We start from the raw sequence: 20049 nt of genomic DNA, 5'->3' as shown, positions 1-20049 counted from the left end.
CCTGCATTTTAACAAGATCCCTGGTGATTCCCATACACATTAAACTTTGAGAAACAGTGATTTAAAAGATACATGGTAGAAATTGTTCCTCTGGCTAATCTCATTCACAGAATAGTTAACTTGATTTCACTAGGGTGAATTTTTTCTGCCACAATTGCTTGCTATATAATCAAATGTTCATATTGATTCTACAACTTCTGTTTTTTCCCTCAAAAATTTGCAAAGTTTTAGTACTGGGTGGAAACTGCACTGAACTAGGAGCAAAGCCTTGGCACTTTTTCCTTTTTCTTTGGAGACAGGGTCTCGCTCTGTTGCCCAGGCTGGAGTGCAGTGGCTTGTTCTCAGCGCACTGCAGCCTTGACTTCCCAGGCTCAAGTGACCCTCCCACTTCTCAGCCTCCTGAGTAGCTGGGGTGAGAGGTGCACAACACCATGCCCAGTTACTTTTTTGTCTTTTTAGTAGAGATGGGGTTTTGCCACGTTGACCAGGCTGATCTTGAACTCATTAGCTCAAGCAATCCTCCCTGCCTGAGGCCTCCCAAAGTGCTGGGATTATAGGTGTGTGCCACCACATCCAGCACACATATATTTTTTAATCCTCAACAGTACTAGGTATATAGGAGATGCTCTCACTTTAATTAAACCACCAGTTTTGAAGAGAGTGGCAATAACATAAAGAGAACAAAGAAGGTAGAGAATCTAATGAGAAATAAGACAAAAAAACTCACTCACTTCAGAAAAGTTTATTAAAGGTAAAATCAGATTTACAGAGTATAAAACAATAAGGGATAGAGGTGAAGAGGTTTCAAACAAACTATTGTACAATAGGAAGTAAATTACCTACCTGGGGTTCTCAGAGCACTTTTTCTTTACTTCTGCACAAAGCCTAATCTGTTTTTTTAAAAATCCTTGGAAAAGTCTCAGCAGTCATATATTCTCATGATTTAGCATTTAAAACAAAATGTCCACAATCAATAAAGAAAGAGGGGTGGACCTAAGGGACAGGGTACTAAATATATATACTACTATAAGCTCTGCTTCCTCTGTTCCAGTTCTTTAAATTTTGTGTCTGTGTTTTTGGGGAAAGGGTTATCATGCAAAATGACTGTCTTGGAAGCAGGAGCTGAAGAAAGGGAATTTTGGGCTCTCAAAGCCTTGTTGCCTCCTTGGTGCAGTAAGCGGCATGTCTCGTAAAAAGCCTAACTACTACCAGACTTATAACCATACTATGCAATTGGTACTTTTTTTTAACTAAGCAAATTTTATAAAGAATTTGAAATGTTTTGTGGGTACTTATAGCCAGGTACTGCACATAAACATCACACTCAAATTAAGAGTGCAGGCTCTGCAATCAGCCTGTATGGGTTCAAATATTGATCCCAGATCATAATTATGCAAACTTAGGCCAAGTTACTTAATTTCTGCCTTCCTTAAACAATAAGCTTTAGTATTAGTACCTATTTCAGAGAACAGTTCTGAGGATTAGAGTTTAAAACAGTACTTGGCACACACAAAGTAGTGCAGATGCACACACAGAGTTTTCATATAGAATGTGTCCTATTCAGATTTACACATTAGTTATTAGTATTAAAGGAAAAATGGAATTAGTCTCATTTTATTAGATTTTGACTCCCTAAACTGCAATTCTGTCTGTATCACGTCAATAAAAACGAACTCCTTAAGCACATGAACTACATGCTAGTCTACCTTTGTATGCTCCAGGATGGCGGAATGTGTCTTTTTATCACATGAGATGATGCCAATAGTATATTCCAGGGCCTGGCACTATACCTATTACGTGGGTGTATAATAAATGTAGAATAATTCATTTCTGGTAATTTATGGATTATCTACAAAACCAATATAGGTGGATGTTATTAGAGACCTTTAAAAACCTATAATTTTACTCATATTTGCTGCAAATAAGAGTAATGCAAATGTAATGCTGACTAGAACTTTGAGGCATTAAATATTTTTTTCCTATATAGTGAGGAATAAAACTAAGACTCAACTGAAATAATTTTTTTAAAAAAAGGATTTGAGTACAACAGAACAAAAATTGGCATTTTGTACACTTCAGTGCAATTTCTGTCTTAGCTGCTGAGAAGCAGAGGAAAAGCACCACCCTGCTCAGAAACTACCTTCTCCACAATACTGAGAAACACACAGAACAGGGGAAAGCCTTTGTGAAGCTAGGAATAAAGAAGCTGCCCATCTTTACTAATAGGAAACAACTGGTTTTAAGGTACCTAGTAAGAGCCTTTCTTTAAAACAGACATCTCACTTACCTTTTCAGTATATTTCCTAAAAACATTAAAGACAGATGTAAGGCTTAGCTGGTAATTTCCATGAACTCAGTCTTTTCCTCTGACTGTGGTGGAGCAGACACGATAAAGCAGGTTTGGAAATGCTAGAAATGAATTCCTACTTCCCCTTGCATTCTTCAGATCTCATTTTCCCCCAAATTTCTGCAGTGGTTGGCTTCCATTTCAGCATCAGTCACGAAATCTTGAAGGTCAGACACAGTAAACAGGGAAGGACATAAAATTAAGTGATTTGGGCATAGTTTTGAGTCTCACAACTTTAACAGGGATGAGTCATACATTAAAGTATGTTGAAATACATTACAAGTTCTGTTCCTTAATGAAAATCAACTCTTAGTCAAGCTAAAGGTATTAGTTTGCTATAGTCTGAAATTCTGTATGTTCCTTTAATAAATGTTGAGGGGAAAAAAGTTCTAATTCCCATGAAGGCCAAACACAAGTTGATCAACTCAGTGCGAGTCTTTGTCCTTGATTTATTTTGCACTATAAATGTGTAAAGGAAAAAACAAAGGGCATAAAAAATACTAGCAGATTGTTCTAAGTGATTTTCCAATTTGCCAATCAAATTTGAAATATTTTATTTACCTACCAATTAAGTCAGAAAAAAGGAAGTGAATGTTATATGATTATTAGTAGTATAAGCTTTAAGTTGAAAAGATAAGGGTTATTTAACTCAACTGTTTTCTTGGTTATAGGAAATTAGCATTAAAATTAACTTCATTAAGATAGGAGATAAAATATTGAATAATTCATCTAGAGTTAGCCAGGAAATATCTTCATACTTTGCAAAATTATAAATTAAACCAAAATTTGATATACTTCTAAGGTTAGCAAACAAAATTCTTTTTATTTGCTTCCTATAAATCATTAAACAGGTTTGCTGTACTCACTCAGTGACACTTCAACTCCCTTTGAAACCCAAGTGACAGAACTAGGTCACTACTTTGGGAATGGAATTGTGAGTAGCTAGATCAGAGAAACACTGAGACTGACAAAACTTGCTTTTTTGGAAAATGGAAAAAAGTCATCAGTATGCCATAAGAGTTAGAGCATTCTGACCATAAAATCAGGCAGTTATCCTTGCTGACTGGTCCTGGATTCCAAATGACACATTCCTTCTCAATGTATTCAATCCATCAGCAGCTCAGAAGCAATCCACACTGGAGACCATTTAAAAACGTGCATTTTGCAATAACCATTATCTATCTTAGCAGCTAGAAAGGCAAAACAAAAGTTAGCGTATCAAACTATCTTTAGGGGCTAGAGCAGAATATGAATTCATTAATGATAAATATAATGACTAGAAACAATGAAAACTGATTCAGAAGAATTTTAAGGAAAAACAAAAAGCCCTCAAAATGTCTATTATGCCAAGTATGGTCAAAGTATTCAAGTATCCGCCTCCCTCTCCATAAATCCTATTTTTTTCTCTCTTCTCTTTTTTTCTTAAGGGGTGGGAGTCTTGCTATGTTGCCCAGGCTGGAGTGTAGTGGCTATTCACAAGTACAGTCACTGTGCACTACAGCCATGAAGGCCTGGGCTCAAACCTCAGCCTCCCAACTAGCTGAGAATAGAGGCGCATACTACTGTCCCTGACTTACAACTTATCTTTTCAGGCTAGCATTCTAGAAGTGTAAGAAATACAAAATGTCATGGATGATATTCAGTAATCACTAAACTGGAAGGAGAGCCAGTGAATTTACTTATACTGCCCAATTAAATAATCAACATTGAACTCAACACATCTTCAATCCCAGAAAAATCCATGGATGAAAACTGGACACAGCAACAACTGCTACTGATGCCAGACTGAAATAGCAAAGGGCAAGAGGAATTCATGCTACCTACTCTTCACTTTATAAAGAAAAACAAAGAGAAATTAAATTTAAAAAAGAAAAGAAATTGCATTTTTTCTGAGAAAACAAACTGAGAAATTAAGACAGAGTTTGCAATTATATGAATGCTGAGCTCAGTGTTTCTTAGTTTGCAACTAAAAAGAAACATTCAAAAGGAAAACAAATGTACATGTAAGTTACTTAAAGCAAAAAGATACTGCTTGGCCGGGCACAGTGCCTCACGCCTGTAGTCCCAGCTACTTGGGAGGCTGAGGCAGGAGACTCACTTGACCCGGGAGGCAGAGGTTGCAGTGAGCTAAGGTCGCACCACTGCACTCCAGCCTGGGCGACAGAGTGAGACTCAGTCTCAAAACAAACCAAACAAATCAAAAAACCAAAGCAAAAAGACACTGCTCAAAGCTAATCTGTGGGCAGTACCTGCATTAAAACTGTTATCTGCAAATAAGGCAAAAATACTGTTTGTTGCAGAGTGGAAATGCATCCTAGATTGGATTAAGCTAAGAGGCTTGAGAGTTGGCAACCACAGACTTCTGCTCTTAGACATCCTGGTTTGTAGTATTTTGTTGTTGTGACAGCCAACTTAAGTTGCAAAGTGTATATTTTGAAAATGATCATTCTTCCTTGCATTATAAATTTTCATAGTAAATCTTACCTTCAGGGTCAGTGGTAACACCTGTAATACTTGTTTGTATTTAAAATCCTCCAATATCCAATACATTTAATCACAGCCTCACTGACATCTCAATTGCCCTTGAGACTCTAAACAGAAGGGGAACTTCTGAGAAATGTAATTATTATACCTCTGTGCTTAGGATGAAGACAACCTCATGATCTGGAGAATTATTTTTTGTTTCTCTTCATGCCTGGTTTATAAGAAACTGAACACTGGACATGAGAAAAAGTAGAAAACTACAAAGTTAAACTACTCTGAGCTATTCATATTTGCATTCTTCTCTAATGGTGTAAATAATCAAGAACCAGACAAGTTATGCCTTCATCGTAACAGCCATATTTCTCTGGCCTATACAGCAAATCGAGTTACATTTTAAAGTGTGTGTGTGGGTCTTTAAAATATTAATTTCAAACACATGAATAACATTATTGTTTTATTTAACCCAATCTTCAGTGACCCCTGACTGGGTCGGTCTCAGTAACATGTCTTTCAAAAACAAAAAAATACTAGACTCATATATATTTTTTGAGTAAAGCTGCTGGCTTTGTCTCCATACTTCCACTCAGTTCTCAATTCAGGGCCAAAGTCAAGAGCAAAACTGAACCTGTAGGCTAGTCCTTGGTAAAAGGCAGGCAAAATGGCAACTGACTTGGCAATCTCTCCCAATTTGGGGATGCCCTGGACATAGTAAGCAGTCAAATGTAAACTACACCTTAAGAAAATGCCAATTTCTGTAGTCTCATGTCATGAAAATGCATTTTTAAAAACTAATCAAGTGTCTGTTAAGATTATTTTAGTTGTGAGATGTTAGCAATGCCAGGATAAAGAGTTAGAAAAAAAATCTTGGACATGATTTCCAGTTTTTTCCTATATATACTTTCTTAACTATCTAAAGCCACCAAAATTCTCTTCATGAAGCCTTATCCTATCCATTGCCTAATGATGATGAGGTGATCAGATTCAGGATTTACAGATGTCCCCCTCTGGAGATGCTTCTGCTCTGGGACTGATGGATACCAGTGCTGTTAGTCATTTCTGCTATCTGGATACAGAGCATCTGGTGCAAAACTGTGCCTCCAGCCTGGCTCCCAAATGCATGTTTAAGGAATGAAATGCTTATTTCATGTTAATTGTAAGCAATCTACATAGAAAGCATATCAGGCTACAAATTATTTAATATGTATTTTTATCATCTCCTATCTCCCTAATGCCGAACCCCACTGCATTCCCTGCAAACTTTCGTTTTAAATTTTAATTTGAGAAAATATTTTCCCTGCATAATTGTCTTCTGCTAACATCTGTGGACATTCTTCCCACTTTCTTTGAAAAAGATATTATATCATGCTTCTGGAAATTAAGGGAAAAAAATCAGTGTTAAAACTAGAGGTTGAAACTAGAGGTAGATCTATAGTAGAAGTATATATTACTTTTCATAAAAATTCTCACCCAAAAGGTCATATCAAAGGGGTTGCAAAGTTTATCTGGTTACCACCCTCCTCCCTTTCTTCTGGCCTTTGGTCCCATGAGTGAGCCTTAGAAATCATGGTCACCAGCAGACTGTCAGGGACAAAGCGAATGGAAGTTACTTTTGAGAAGGTGGATTCAGGTCAGGCATGGCGGCTCACACCTGTAGTCCCAGAAATTTGGGAGGCTGAGGCGGGTGGATCACCTGAGGTCAAGGGTTCGAGACCAGCCTGACCAACACGGTGAAACCCCATCTCTACTAAAAAGACAAAAATCAGCCAGGCGTGGTGGCAGGAGAACTGCTTGAACCTGAGACGTGGAAGTTGCAGTGAGCCAAGATTGTGCCACTGCACTCCAGTCTGGGCGACAGAGTGAGACTCCGTCTCAGAAAAAAAAAAAAGAAGGCGGATTCCACCCTCCCTTTAGGTAGAGATGTGGCATGGAAGCAGTGACTGAAGCTACTATAGTTTCATGGGCCAAAGGTTATAAATTTCTAGCCCAAACTTTCAAAGGAGAATGTCGCCACTATCTTTTAATCATTGGCAAATCAGTTATTGCTCTCTTCCTCTTTCATGAAAATACTAACATATGTACTCTAATACCATCATACACAGCGCTATTCATCAGGCCCTTATTTTTCAATCTAAACTGAACTTTCAGGTAACTTTTGAAAAAATGCTAAAGCAAGGAAGAAAAGTGAAAAAATCTGTATTTGATTCTACAGTTATATAATCTGTGGGGGGGGTCACTTCAAAAATAAACGGACATTTTCAAATGTCAACAGCCACACTTGTATTATTTACACCATTTCTCCTTGTTTTATGAAACAAAATTTATATATATCAGATGAAATTTCCTACTGACAACAAATTAATTTCAAAGATGCCTTACCATCTTTGTATTTTTTCTTAAATTGACAAAACTTGTATATATTTACCATGTATAATATGATGCTTACCATCTTTATTTCTGATTACTTTTAAGCAGCAGCATCGCCTTTCCTCCACTAACTTTTTTTAAAAAGTAAATTCTTCAGTGGACTAATGGTTCCATCTGATTGATACCTTGGGTGAAATTCCTAATTTTATCTTGCTAACTTAGTTTACTATAATATAAACAGAATGTACAAAGTGGAATATCTACTAAAAAATACAAAAAACTAGCCGGGCGTGGTTGCGGGTGCCTGTAGTCCCAGCTACTCAGGAGGCTGAGACAGAAGAATGGCGTAAACCCGGGCGGCGGAGCTTGCAGTGAGCTGAGATCCGGCCACTGCACTCCAGCCTGGGCGACAGAGCGAGACTCCGTCTCAAAAAATATATATATATATATTTTTAATATATTCTTAATCTCAACCTTTCCTAGAATTCCATCAAAGGCTTGTTCTGAAAGATATGATAAAGACAAATCAAAGCAGGAAGAGATCTAGGTTTGTAAAAATAAAGTTTTTTTTAAAAAAAAGGAGAGAGAATTTATATTATGCATTTGCAGAAGCTCATGTTCTCACAGATTTGCAGAACTAGTCCTTTTCAATCATTTAACTAGGAAGTTCTACTCCAAGTGAATAAAGTTTAAGCAAACTTCAAGTAACTCCAAGTAAAAGACACTGAAGATACCTAGTTTCCAAAGAACATTTGTTTGACAAAATTAATGACTAATTAACCTTAAAATTTAAAAATGCGTGACATACCTTGTTAATATATTAAAATAAAGGCTGTTTTAAAGCAACTTTATGAAGCAAAAGAGTAAGTCACTTCCAAGGTTCCTTGGTCTTCTACAACCTCTAGGCACGGAAAAGAACTAACAAAGACATGCAGGGTTCACTGTGGTATGTCTGTCTCAGGTATGTGAGATATGATATGGGGCTTAAATCCAATAAGGGCTCTGGGGAAATAAGAAAGCATTTAGGGACAAAGCAGGCCTGATTCTGAAAAACTGAAACCATGTTTTAGATTCACGTTTGCTAGTCACTTTACAATTAAGTAATTCAAGTCTTCTGGATAAAATTTCACACGGAAGGGAAATACTTTGAAGTCCTAAGTATGTCCTAATGTAACATGAGATAACCTTTCTTGACCTTTGTGATTAAAGAAATTGGTGTTTTATTTATAAAAATAAAAGAGAATTGAAATATAAATAACTGTTTTGGCTTAAACATTATCTTTTAAATTGTTTTATAAATAATTTTTTTCAGATTGAATATGCCAAGTATGCAACTAAACAATAAGAGAATTTTCACAACCCTAATGTTAGAAAATGTTCCATATTATACTTTTTACCTATGTCCTTCTTCAAGCCTGAGTGTTCCAATACATGCTAGTGGAAAAAAAAATCAAAATTAGCATTAACATAAAGATTTTCAATTAATACTGCAAACAGAATCCCCACAGGGAAAAAAGGCCAGAATAAAATAAACTCAAATATGTGACTGAATGAGTAACCCTTGAGACATACAAAATCAAACTGTATTACTTACCAAACCTCTACACCATCTCCTGACAGATATCCAGAAAAAAAGTGGGAAATCTAAAATGTATCATAAATTGGTAGAGAACACTTTAATAGCCCTCCCCATAAACAACATAATTCAAAATGGAAATTTCTAAAACAATGAAGTATTATTATTCTGAAGTATCTTATATAATTTCTAAACTTATGAATACATTTCCAGAGTTTTCTGCTCCCACAAACACTAAAACCATTCAAAAAGAAATAAAGGGGGGAAAAAAAGGAAGAAAAGTTAAAGCTTATATATAACGAGAAAAATCCAAAACAGATCATAGGGTAGAGAGAAGATGAGGGGAGAAAGAAAGGGAAAGAGACAACACCAAAGTTAAAAAGCAAAGCAAAACAAAAACTTTTTATCTGTAGCACTCTGGGGCTCTATTTTGTAAAGACTAGTTATTATGATTTGAATGATGGCTCAATGACTAAATACCTGCTGTAAACTTGAGAAAAAAAAAAAAAGGTGAATTAAACTTCCCTGCACATCAGTGTCTTCATCTGTAAAGTAGAATCATTTAAAAGAACACCTAAAAAGTACTTAAAAAAAAAATTTCAAGATGGCAATCCTCTTGCCTTGGCCTCCCAAAGTGCTGGGATTATATAGGTGTGAGCCTAAAAAGCAATTTGAACAGCACTTGGCACTTACTCAGCACTTAACAAATACTAGCTATTAGAATTAGACATAGAGTATATATTTAAATAGCGTTTTATAGGCTACTATTTTTATTTTTGCAAGGGAAAAGCAGTGATCTCCCTGAGGGGCTCCCTGAATGGCTGGAATTTCAACTTCAGGGTTTGACAACGTATTTAATGATACTTAACTTTCAGAACAGCTTCAGGTGCATTCTGCAAAATACTCTCTTGACAAAGTAGCTGACTCAAATATGGCAGCACTCCTCTTGCCTGGCATCAATTAATACTATTGATATTAGAAAAGAGATGGAAGGCAGAACGCCCTTATATGTAGTATCAGCACCCTTAATCATGGGTAAACTGAATGCTCAAGTTTGCTGTGGGAATAACCAAATCCAGCAAGCCATACTTAATTCAACCAACTTAATTTCTTTTATTCCTTTCCTCTAAAAACCTCAAGCTCAAGCTTTTGTACATACAAAGAATCACACATATATCAATCACAAAATATGGATAAGAAAGTATCCTGCAACGCTAAGGTCAGGAGTAACAGAAGCACATAACAGCAGATTAAAATTTAAAAAATTTAAACCTTTAGAATAAACCTTTTTTTTTTTTTTTTTTTAGTTTTTAAATTCAAAACTTCCCACAATAAGTCTAACCTAAAAAATATACTGTTACTAGCTCTAAAGAGCTAAATATGTATTTCTAGAGAAAGAATGAAAAAAAAACAGAAAGGTAAATTTTTAGTTGCAGTATCTGTAGTTGTCACAAACTAGCCATACAATTATAATTTAACCTTTCTGGGCCTCAGTTTTCTCACTAGTAAAACAGGGACACTACTACCTAAATCAAGGTTATTGTGGATCTAAAAATAAAACAAAGTACCTAGCTTTTTGTGTCTGGCATATAGTAGTACTCAATAAATGAGTAATATTCCTATAAATGGGGGAGGGAGGGTGTTGGACTAGATATCAAGTCTAAGGTCTAAATATCAAGAAGCCTTTCTTTCGTACATTAATTTCCCCTAGAAGAGACAGTTAAGGCACAAACACCATAAGGAGGCACGTCTAACAGAGTCCATCTAAGGGAGTTTATCACCACAATTAATTCTTTTCAACAGTTTTATCTATAGCATGGATAACTACAGCGATATGCACATAGACCACAAGAACATGACAGTACCTTTGCTTTCAGAAAATACAATAGAATACGATATGTACCCACCTATGCAATTTTTAGGAATAGAAACAACTGGGAAAACAACTGGGTTGTTTTCTGCCATTTGGTCTGTGAGCGTTCATGAAGTGGGATTTTGACAACTGTGAAGCAAGAGACTGCTCTATGTAATAGTCAAGAGCAAGAAATCTTCAGAAGTTCCCTTTGAGTCACTAGGTTTGCCCTCCAAACCTCTGAACGTAAACTCTCATATGGACTAATTCTAACCATTTTATATTTTCTATTTACAGATTTTGTTACACACAGCATCTAGATATTAAGATTCAGTCCAAATTTGTTGTCAAACTGTCACTCAGATGATTCCAAATACTCCCTGAAGAGGGCCACTGGTTGGAGTCTGTAAGTTATTTTGTATATGGCTCAACCATATATTTCTATTATTTCACCAGTAACAATACATTCTAATCTTTGTCTTAGGAAAATGAAGTAACTGCCAAAATAATTGCTAGAAAGCAATGGGTTAAAGCAAGGTGGACCAAAGTACTGGGAAAACAATCAGCATAACCCTCCTAAGGATGACAGAAAAGTCTTAGGCAGAACTGCAGACAGACTGGGAAATTGATAAAAGGTTTAAAGGAAACATAAGATGCCAAGTATATGAAAGGTCTCAAACTTCAAGAATTTAAACTTGACACCATGACATAGTAGGCATGTGGGTGTCTGTGTGATGATTATGACAACTGCGTAGGACAAATAGGATAGTAGGAGGGATTGGGCAGGATGACGAGGAAGAGGGCTATAATAATCCAGGAAGTGACTTTTAAGGCCCACAGCAGTGCTTCCCACCCTGTAAGTCTTGGATTTTGGAATATATCAAACAGACTAAATGTGAATTAATTTTGTCTCCTTTAACAGAACATTAGCTCCATAGGAGACAGCCTGTTTTATTCACTGATGTATTTTCAGTACCTAGAATATCTAGCATAAAAATGACCTTCTAACATTCAATATAGTCTGAATCTGATATAAAAGCTGTTGTAATTAATAAAATAAAATTCACTTACAAAATATTGCTGAATTCCTAGAAGGTTTTTAATGTAAGTTTCCTAATCAACCGATTAGAACTCCAAGTACTAAACTATAGCTGTTATTGCTTATGGCTGGTCTGGTATTTTTTTCTACATTTGTTCCAAGTCATTAAAAACCATCACCTTAGGATATTAGATTAATGACTAGAGATATTAAGAAAAAGACATCACAGAGAAGAATCACCACGACTTAACAGAAAATTCAACAAAAGAACTATTAAGATTTCAATTGGTGGGATCAAAAGGTGCTTTCCAAACTCACAATTTTCATGGCTAAGCCTATAAGGTTTTGTTTCCTTTCACAGCTGTTCCCCCTGTATACCCGTGACTGCACAGTGCCAGTGCCTGGAATACTGATATTCACTACATGTTTCTAAGTGAACACATGCTTGTAACTGTTTTTCAACATTATCAAGTTTCATGTGATCTGGAGGCACATACGAGATTGTAAAGTGAAAGACTGTGGTTAGAGATATGACTTGGGAGTATACTAAAATCCAGTAGAGCCCCAACCAGTGGATGAAGCCCCTAACGCGGGACAAAAAGACATGGGAAGAAGTGTTATAGGGCCAACAAAAAACACAGAATTATGGATCAAATAGAACCAGCAAAAGCTAGAACAGTTTGGAAGTTTATCCAACTGTGTCAAAAATAAAGGATCGAGAATAACAACTGGGAGGAAAAAAGGCAGCCGAAATGACCTGAAGATTACTGCTGCTATTACCCACGGGCTTTGACTGAACAGCAACTAAATTCTGTAACTAATCCCAGGCAGAACACAGCTAGATGGAACCCCAAAACAACTGAGGGCACCTTGTAAGTCAGATAGATATCCGTTTGAAATTCTGAAGTTGGTCTTGGTGCTAAATATAACTACAGCCAGTCTGGCTTTCATTAATACTTTCCAGGTCATTAAGTAAGTCCCAGTTCTGATATTGCTGGCTATTTATTCAATCAACAAGATATACATATGACCTGTTACTATCAGAGAACAAATTTTCTTGGCTGAGGTGGCGCATGCCTGTAATCCCAGCACTTTGGGAGGCCAAGGTGGGCGGACCACTTGACGTCAGGAGTTTGAGACCAGCCTGGTCAAAATGGTGAAACTCCATCTCTATTAAAAATGCAAAAATTTGCCAGGTGTGGTAGTACACACCTGTAGTCCCAGCTTCTCGGGAGGCTGAGGCAGGAGAACTTCTTGAACCCAGGAGGCGGAGGCTGCAGTGAGCCAAGATCATGCCACTGCACTCCAACCTTGGTGACAGAGCGAGACTGTCTCAAAAAGACAATAGATTTTCTCAAAGTTAACAGGAAATCAGGATGCCATTTAACTTTGCTTATGAATTCCACTACAGCCTTTCTCCAGGAATCAAAGTTAGTGAAAATCTACCAGGAAATAAATTCTGGTTCTATCTTTTTCTTTTGAGACAGAGTCTTGATCTATCGCCCAGGTTGGAGTGCAGTGGCATGATCTCAGCTCACTGCAACCTCTGCCTCCCAGGTTCAAGTGATTCTCTTGCCTCAGCTTCCTGAGTAGCTGGGATTACAGGCATGCACCACCACGCCCGGCTAATTTTTCATATTTTTAGTAGAGATGGAGTTTCACTATGTTGTCCAGGCTGGTCTTGAATGCCTGACCTTGTAATCCACCCACCTCGGCCTCCCAAAATGCTGGGATTATAGGCATGAGCCACCACATCCAGCCCTGTTTTATCTTTCTTCTATGATGCATGCCTAGGCAAATCATGAAATGAAATGGGAATAATGCACAACTTCTTGGAGTCTCGCTCTGTAGCCCAGGTTGGAGCGCAATGGTGAGATCTCAGCTCACCGCAACCTACACCTCCCGGGCTCAAGTGATTCTCCTGCCTCAGCCTCCCGAGTAGCTGGGATTACAGGCGTCCGCCACCATGCCCGGCTACTTCTCTTTTGTATTTTTAGTAGAGACGGGGTTTCACCATGTTGGCCAAGCTGGTCTTGAACTCCTGACCTCAGGTAATCCACCCACTTCGGCCTCCAAAAGTTCTGGGATTACAGGCATGAGCCACCACGCCTGGCCTAACGCCTCCCTTCTAAAACACACACACACAAACAGAAAGATAACAACTGGGGGTAATTTGGAAGGATTTTTTTTTTTAAAAGGATGATTAACACGACACAAAACCATGGTTAATATATATGCATCCAGCATACTTCATTACCTTCCAGTAGCCACTTCAAAGACGTAATAGAAAGCCAGGGAAGGTACAAAACGGTGCAAAGGAAGTATTCACAGAAATAAAGTGGCTTTTGACTTCAAAGAATAAGAACTCCAATCTGGAGAGAAGTAGTTAAGGATAAAATTGAATTACACGTAAAATTGTAGTAAGTTGCAGATAAAATACCACAGCCTGGCTCAATTTTATTAAAAACAATTTGAAACAAATTCTGAAACACTCTAACTAGGAGATCATTGGAAACTGGCAAAAGGGTTGAATCACAAAATGTTTAGTAAATGTGTGACAAAGTCACAAGCACAAAAAAAGCAGTTTGAGAAACTGGGAAAGTCTCAAAATGGGCATTGTTCAATTAGTGAAGGCTATACTTACTGACAGCACACAATTTACAAAACAGAAGTTTCTGAGCTATTGAGAGGCTATCATTAATCTTAACATCACGACAGAAAATCATTTTTGTTCTTATTTCTGGAATACCAGTTGTTGGCCCTACCTATAGTCCTGGGCTGGAGAAACCATTAGCATAACCAGCTAGCGAGTAGTAAACCAATTTTTCAAAGAAGCCTAATGACATTTACCTAATATGATTGCACAGAACAAGTAAAATCCAAAGGCAGTACAGAGTGGTGTTTAAAATATGAGTTCTGGGCCAGGCGTGGTGGCTCAAATCTGTAATTCCAGCACTTTGGGAGGCTGAGGCAGGAGGATCGCTTTGAGCCTAGGAATTCGTGCCACTGCACTCCAGCCTGGGCAACAAAGACAGACCCTATCTCGTAAAACAAACAAAAAATGAGTTCTGGTATCAGATCTATCTAGGTTCAACACTAGATGGGCAACTTCTAGTTGGCAGGCCTTGGACTAAAATACGTGTGTCTAGTATCCACATTTATACTTACTTTACAGGGTTAGTATGAAGTTTAGTAAGTTAACATAAGGTATTTAAGACAATGGCAGCACACCGGAAATACTCAGTATTAGTTTGCTTTTGAATGAAATTATAACCATTTCAATGTGTTAACCTCGGTTCTCTCATGCTAAAAGTGCCAGATGGCAGTTTATGGGTCTTAGAACTCTTTTTTGTTAAAGACGGGGTCTCGTTCTGTCATCCACGCTGGAGTACAGTGGCAAGTGGCACCATTATGGCACACTGGAGCCTCAACCTCCTCGGCTCAAGTGATCCTCCCGCCTCAGCTGGGACTATAGGCATGATCTACCACATCCAGCCAATTTTTGTATTTTTTGTAGAGATGGGGTTTCGCCATGTCGCCTAGGCTAGTCTTGAACTCCTGGGCCCAAGCAATCTGCCTGTATTGGCCTCACAAAGTGTTGGGATTACAGGTATGAGCCATTGTGCCTGGCTGGTCTTGAAAATGTTTACGGGTGAAAAATAATAAATAGAGAATGAAGAGCTGAAAAGGCTAGAATACTAGGCTAAACCATGCATTCTTAGGAGACATGTAGTCCTGAGTTTTGTTTTTGTTTTGTTTAAATAGGAGCTATCATCTATGTTTTCTTTCTAAAGAAGTCACTTCAGCAGTCACTCCTGTCAAACGTATTAACGTTCTATAATACAAAAAATGTGTATCAGACACTAGATTAACCAGTTTCATAAGCCATAGTGAGGAATGGAACAACCTGATTTCATAGGGAACCTTATGAGTTACGGGAAACGGATTAAAATGTTATTTTTGGTAAATCTATTCAATTTTAACCAAGCAACATCTGTATGTCTGTTTCTCTTCAGGGAGGAAAGAAATGGTTCAGAAAAGTGATCATTAATTCAGTTTTGACCAAGGATTTCTCACATGAAGCCTTAAGTTTTCAGCAACGGAAAAATAAAAATATTAGGAAACCTACCTTCACCTTCGTTCCTTCAGATTAACACACTCAATCACTCCACCTTTACATTTTAATATTTTCTTTAAATAAAATTTGAACTAGATAGGTGAAAATTCTTAAAAATCAAGTTACTTGATCATATCCAGTGAACATTAAGCTTAATTTTTTTTTTTTTTTTTTTTTTTTTTGAGACGGAGTCTCGCTCTGTGGCGCAGGCTGGAGTGCAGTGGCCGGATCTCAGCTCACTGCAAGCTCCGCCTCCCGGGTTTACGCCATTCTCCTGCTCAGCCTCCCGAGTAGCTGGGACTACAGGCGCCTGCCACCTCGCCCGGCTAGTTTTTTTGTACTTTTTAGTAGAGACGGGGTTTCACTGTGTTAGCCAGGATGGTCTCGATCTCCTGACCTCGTGATCCGCCCGTCTCGGCCTCCCAAAGTGCTGGGATTACAGGCTTGAGCCACCGCGCCCGGCCAAGCTTAATTTTTTTAGTTGGCTAAAAAAAATCAGAATATACACATTTTACAAACTCTTCTGCTGTCCTAATCTAATTATTCATTATTCATGTATTACAATTATAATCTGAATATTTTCTTAGGAGCACAGGACACCTTTCAAACTTCCAATGGTGTTTCTGGAACATTTGGTTTGATGATTATCACTACTATTTAAATCTTTTATTGCTTCCTACAATCTTCTCTAAATTATTTGAAGGCAATGACCATGACTTACTAATTTTATATTCTTAACTTCTGAAACAAACACACAATGGCCATGAAATTTAGAATGAATATCATATCAATTATCAATGTTAGGTATAAACTAGACTTAACATTTTCAATAAATGGCTGACTTTGAACTAGTTATCTATATTTGATTATGTTTAAGATCAATCCATTTAATGATATCCCTTCCAAAGCATTAACAGGTTGATCGAGATGTTACTGTACTTTCTGAAAAGAAAAGAAAGTTAATTACTTTTATAATACTTCTTAAGGACAAAACTCAAGAGGGGAATTTCTGGAAATTCCTATTATCATATCACACTATGAAGAAATAAACTAGCAACTGTCATATAGGTCTTGCAATCCTCATTTTTAAGACCAAAAAAAACCCATGTTACATCAATAAAAACAAGATCCGAATTAAGAATTTCCAACAACATTGCAAGCCATGATGAAGGTTTCTCAACAGAACTCAATTTGGTTCTGTTATCTTATTAGAATTAAACATTTCTCTCAAATGTTTATTGGTAGGTAAGATCACATAAGTTATATACTGAGAATAATTCATGTTAACTGTTCAGCTGGTGGAGTACTCACACTTCAAGGCCACATATATCTATATACATTTAAGTAATCTGCCACAGCCAGAATTTTTTTTTTTTTTTGAGACAGGGTCTCATTCTGTCATCCAGGCTGGAGGGCAATGGCACAGTCTCAGCTCACTGCAGCCTCTACCTCCCAGGTTCAAGTGATTCTCCCACCTCAGCCTCCTGAGTAGCTGGGACTACAGGTGCACTCCACCACACCTGGCTAACTTTTGTGTTTTTTGGTAGAGATGGGGTTTCACCATGTTGGCCAGGCTGGTCTTAAACTCCTGACCTTAAGTGATCTGCCTGCCTCAGTCTCCCAAAGTGTTGGGATTACAGGCATGAGCCACCACACCTGGCCCAACTACAATCTTTTGAATAAATTTTATGAAACATTTATCCTTGTTTTGACTTACTTTCCAGATTAAAAGATAAGCGGGCACAGTGGCTCATGCCTATATAATCTCAGCACTTTGGGAGGCTAAGGCAGGCAGATCACTTGAGACCAGGAGTTTGTGACCAGCCTGGCCAACATGGTGAAAACCTGTCTCTACTGAAAATACAAAACATTAGCCGGGCGTGGTGGTGTGCACCTGTAGGCGCAGCTACTCGGGAGGCCAGGCAGGAGTATTGCTTGAACCTGGGAAGCAGAGGTTGCAGTGAGCTGAGATCGTGCCACTGCACTCCAGCCTGGTGACAGAGCAAGACTCCGTTTCAAAAAAAAAAAAAAGAACAGTTTTAAAAACCATCTTTCTTTCTGTACCAGGGAAGATAACATTTCTTCTAAGAATACATATGGAAAGCAGGTTCTCTACACCCACCAATTTTAGGGGCCAGCATAGTGGCTTCGTTATGTGTAATTCTGTATCTTGCATACAAAAGCAAACACACACTCAGGTCTGATAAGTAAGCCCTTTAACAAACTCTTCTCTATGGCCTTGAAAAATACAGGACTAAGTCCCAGTGCGCTGGCTCACGCCTGTAATCCCAGCACTTTGGGAGGTTGAGGCAGGCGGATCACCTGAGGTAAGGAGTTCAAGATCAGCCTGGCCAACATGGGGAAACCCATCTCTACTAAAAATACAAAAATTAGCTGGGGGTGGTGGTGCACGCCTGGAATTCCAGCTACTTGGGAGGCTGAGGCAGGAGAATCGATTGAACCTGGGAGGCGGAGGTTGCAGTGAGCCAACATCATGCCACTGCACTCCAGTCAGGGCAACAGAGACCCCATTTCAAAAAAAAAAAAAAATGTATAGGACTGAAACTAAAAATTAGGCGATGGAATAGCTTAAAATATTTGCTTTTTTCTTTTTTTTTTTGAGATGATGTCTCACTATATTGCTGACGCTGGGTCTCCAACTCCTGGGCTCAAGGGATCCTCCTGCAACCTTTTCCAAACAAGTATAAGTTTACCTAGGTTAAAAACTTTCTTTTTTTCTGAGACAGGGTCTCACTCTGTTGCCCAGGCTGGAGTACAGGGGCCTGATCACAGCTCACTACAACCTCAACTTCCCGGCCTCAGATGATCCTCCTACCTCAGCCTCCCAGGTAGCTGGGTCTACAGAGGTGTGTCACCATGCCCAGCTAGTTTTTTTAATTTTTTGTAGAGATGGGGTTTCGCCATGTTGCCCGGGACAGTCTTCAACTTCTGGGCTCAAGCAATCCTCCCACCTTGGCCTCCCAAAGTGCTGGGATTACAGGCGTGAGCTACTGCGCCCAGCCCAAAAGTGGCTTCCTAAAGACCAAAATCCAATACATTTTGGCTTAAGTTTTTAATAAATGAATGATGAAAAAAGAGCAAAACAAATGACAACTATCAACATAAAACAAACAAAAAAGCCTAAGTAATCCTTAATTTCAGACAAAACTATATTACTTTAAACTCTAGATTAGCTTTATTTTAGACATAATTTAAAGAGCTTTTAAGTACACATAAACTTTCCCACTTAGTTCTAACCTCACATTAGGTCTTTCCACTCTAGCAGTAAAGAATGTACACTTTAAGTCAGGTAGCACAGGGTTTGAATCCTGGCCTTGCCACTTCATAGACAGGTGGCCAATAGCCACAAATATGAAGTTACTTAACCTCAATCTTTGAGTTCCTTATAGGTAAAGTAGGTAGGAACAATACTACCTACCTTGCAGGGTTGTAAACTACATGATATACACAGAATATAAAATGCCTCCTTAGTACAGAGCATGGTGCATAGTACTTACACTATATTAGTAGGTGTTACTAATCTATCATTTTAAAAAAAGCATGCCATGAAAAAAGAAACAGCAGAATGTTTTCCACCCATACTTCATCTACACTATTTTTATTTTTCAAAATAAAATTCTAGAGCTGAAAATCAGACTTTAAAAAAAATCAGTTTTCAGGGATCACCTTCTAGCTCCTCTTTACATAAAGGACACATTTGTCGTCTCTGTTCTTCATGAGAATTTCCCAGCTGTTGATCTAAATTGTCTTTATTTTTTAAGACAAGGTCTCACTCTGTAGCCCAAGTTGTAGTACAGTGGCGTGATCTCAGCTCACTGCAACTTCCGCCTCCAAGGCTCAAGCGATTCTCATGCCTCAGCCTCCTGAGTAGCCGCGACTACAGGCATGCGCCACCATGCCTGGCTAAATTTTTGTATTTTAGTAAAGATGGAGTTTCACCATGTTGCCTAGGGTGGTCTCGAACTCCTGAGCTCAGACGATCCGCCAGCCTCAGCTTCCCAAAGTGCTGGGATTACAGGTATGAGCGATAGTGCCTGGCTGAAAGTTGTTTTAAAAAAGTCATCTTTAGGGCTGGGCACTGTGGCTCACGCCTGTAATCTCAGCACTTTGGAAGGCCGCGGTGGGTGGATTACTTGAGGTCAGGAGTTCCAGACCAGCCTGGCCAACACGACAAAACCCTCTCTCTACTAAAAATACAAAAACTGTTGGGGCGTGGTGGTAGCTGCCTGTAATCCCAACTACTTGGGAG

General features: G+C 38.3%; 2 long non-coding RNA genes across 2 annotated transcripts; one reads left to right on the top strand and one right to left on the bottom strand.

The window, feature by feature from the left end:
* Positions 1-727: 727 nt before the first annotated feature.
* LOC106996893 (uncharacterized) lies at positions 728-3538 on the bottom strand. The gene is made up of 2 exons (XR_001442992.3): positions 3383-3538; positions 728-2507 (listed from the first exon to the last, which is right to left on the bottom strand). It is a non-coding gene; the product is annotated as an uncharacterized LOC106996893 (long non-coding RNA).
* Positions 3539-15935: 12397 nt separating this feature from the next.
* Positions 15936-19816, top strand: LOC144335360 (uncharacterized). Its single transcript, XR_013406166.1, has 3 exons — positions 15936-17384; positions 17604-18070; positions 18801-19816. It is a non-coding gene; the product is annotated as an uncharacterized LOC144335360 (long non-coding RNA).
* The last annotated feature ends 233 nt before the right edge of the window (positions 19817-20049 follow it).

The sequence above is a fragment of the Macaca mulatta genome, chromosome 1 (genome assembly GCF_049350105.2).
Source record: "Macaca mulatta isolate MMU2019108-1 chromosome 1, T2T-MMU8v2.0, whole genome shotgun sequence".
Classification (NCBI taxonomy): domain Eukaryota; kingdom Metazoa; phylum Chordata; class Mammalia; order Primates; family Cercopithecidae; genus Macaca; species Macaca mulatta.
This window is presented reverse-complemented; position numbering and strand designations above follow the sequence as displayed.